This window comes from Colobus angolensis, unplaced genomic scaffold (genome assembly GCF_000951035.1).
Source record: "Colobus angolensis palliatus isolate OR3802 unplaced genomic scaffold, Cang.pa_1.0 Scaffold306, whole genome shotgun sequence".
Classification (NCBI taxonomy): Eukaryota; Metazoa; Chordata; class Mammalia; order Primates; family Cercopithecidae; genus Colobus; species Colobus angolensis.
In genome coordinates this window covers 3,588,359-3,590,804 of record NW_012116333.1, presented here as the reverse complement: position 1 = coordinate 3,590,804, position 2,446 = coordinate 3,588,359, and the positions used below count along the sequence as shown (strand labels likewise).

The 2,446-nt window shown below is 40.8% G+C and overlaps 1 pseudogene; it reads right to left on the bottom strand.

Annotated features, from left to right (window-relative positions):
- Nucleotides 1-635: 635 nt before the first annotated feature.
- LOC105517740 overlaps nt 636-2,446 on the bottom strand; it is a 5,237-nt pseudogene continuing 3,426 nt past the window's right edge.

Genomic DNA, 2,446 nt, shown 5'->3' with positions numbered 1-2,446 from the left:
CTGCAGTGGCGCTCTCTTGGCTCACTGCAAGCTGCGCCTCCCGGGTTCACACCATTCTCCTGCCTCAGCCTCCCCAGTAGCTGGGACTATAGACTACAGGTGCCTGCCGCTACACCCGGCTACTTTTTGTATTTTTAGTAGAGATGGGGTTTCACTGTGTTAGCCAGGATGGTCTCGATCTCCTGACCTCGTGATCTGCCCACTTCACAACCTCTGCCTCTTGGGTTCAAGTGATTGTCCTGCCTCAGCCTCCTAAGTAACTGGGATTACAGGCATGCACCACTTCACCTGGCTAATTTTGTATCTTTAGTAGAGACGGGGTTTCTGCATGTTGGTCAGGATGGTCTCGAACTCCCGACCTCAGGTGATCCGCCCACTTCGGTCTCCCAAAGTGCTGGGATTACAGGTGTGACCCACCGTGTCTGGCTTTTTTTTTTTTCTTTTTTTTGCTAATTTGTATTTTATTTTTGCTAATTCAAAAGAGAGTTAATAGAATATCAGAAATAGTGAACATTATCATTTACATAAATGCAAGAGCGTGTACATTTTCCACACACTAAGTACTATCTAAATTTTCTACTGGTAAACTCTGACCACTTCTTCAGGCAATTCATGTACTTACTTTAGCACTATCATTAAGGATGAAGGCTCTAGAACCATCAGGAAGAAGGGTCCCATCTTTACACTAATTACTTAACTGCTAGGAAGCTCTGTTTCATATTATGTAAACTACAGATAATACCTACTCACCTCAAGGGTGTATCAAGGGTTTATGTAAGCTAAATTTGTAGAAAGCAGTTAGCACAGTGCCAGGAAGGGTCCAAGAAGAAATGGTACTTACTATGATATATTTGTATGCATATACGTATGCATGTTAATGAGCTCTTATTAGCTGTGTTCATTAAAGGTTTTCTCCATGCTGTCATTTGCTTTTAGATTTTGGAATACATTTCATTGTGCACATTCCATCTGTATGATTAATATAACAACATTTATTACTATTATTATTGTCATCATCAATTCAGTCACATCTACTGTATCCCTGATATTGACCATGATTCCTTTAATAATCCTAAAACTCTCTTCCCTTCATCACGGGGTAAATAACCTATCACAATGCTGTAAGTCTCTATCAGCACCCCAGGCTGCCCCTGCTGACTAACCAGATCTGCTGCTTTAGCCAGACCAATCATCATATTAATGTCACACCTGCATTCAATAATGGCGAGTCTGCGCTTTTTACCTATAAGTGAAAAGATGGAAATTTTCCTTTAAAAAGACCCTGAAAAAATTCTAACCATGAACTCTTAATTTTCATTTTTTAATTGCATCCAGTGAAACACCATATACATTTACAGGAGTATACCAGAAGTTCATTTTTATAGGCAAAAACTGGTAAAATAAAATAAATTCCATCCTGTTTTTTTTCCTGTGTTCTAAATTTAGATAATATCAAAAGTCTACCCAGATGAATAAAAGTGCTCAAACAGGGAAAATTCTGACTGGACAGGCTCCATGATAACCATGATCCTGCTGTTTAGCTGGGGGCCAATGTCTTCATCTCTATCAAAATTTCCTATATTCCCACTATAGCTACAAACATCCTCACACATAACGCAACAGAATATTTATAACAATAATTATTTGTAAATTAAGGTAGTAAGAAAACGGTCAAGAAAATATGGGCTGGGCACAGTGGCTCACACCTGTAGTCCCAGCACCTTGAAAGACCAGGACAGGTGGATCCCTTGAGCCCAGTATTAACACCAGCCTGGACCACATGGGGAAACCCCATCTCTACAAAAATGTAAAAAGAAAAAAAAAGAAAAATTAGTGAGGCATGGTGGCATATACTACTCAGGAGGCTAAGGTAGGAGGACAGCTTGAGCCTCGGAGGTTGAGGCTGCAGTGAGCTGTAATCACACCACTGCATTCCAGCCTGTGCCACAGAGTAAGATTCTGTCTCAAAAAAAGGAAAAGAAAATGCAGATGCTCCAAAGATAAAGAAAAGTCTCAATCCAACTATATTACTGCAATAACAAGAGATTTCAGAGTGTGCATTGCCATTCTACCACTGGAAGCCAGCCTGTGCCACAGAGTAAGATTCTGTCTCAAAAAAAGGAAAAGAAAATGCGGATGCTCCAAAGATAAAGAAAAGTCTCAATCCAACTATATTACTGCAATAACAAGAGATTTCAGAGTGTGCATTGCCATTCTACCACTGGAAGTTTGTTTCATCTTCCCTCAAACTTGGAAAGGTCACCATCTCCCAAAGCAGACAAATTCTCATAGGAAAAAGAGAAAACGTGCACTTCCACCAGGATGTGGCTTCATAAGGGCAAGCGTGTGCACCTGGCACATAGGAGGTACGTGCTATGTGTTAAATGATGTGTTCACAGTGACCAGGCCTGCTAGGCCCTTCCAAGGAATATGCTTGGCAAAGCCA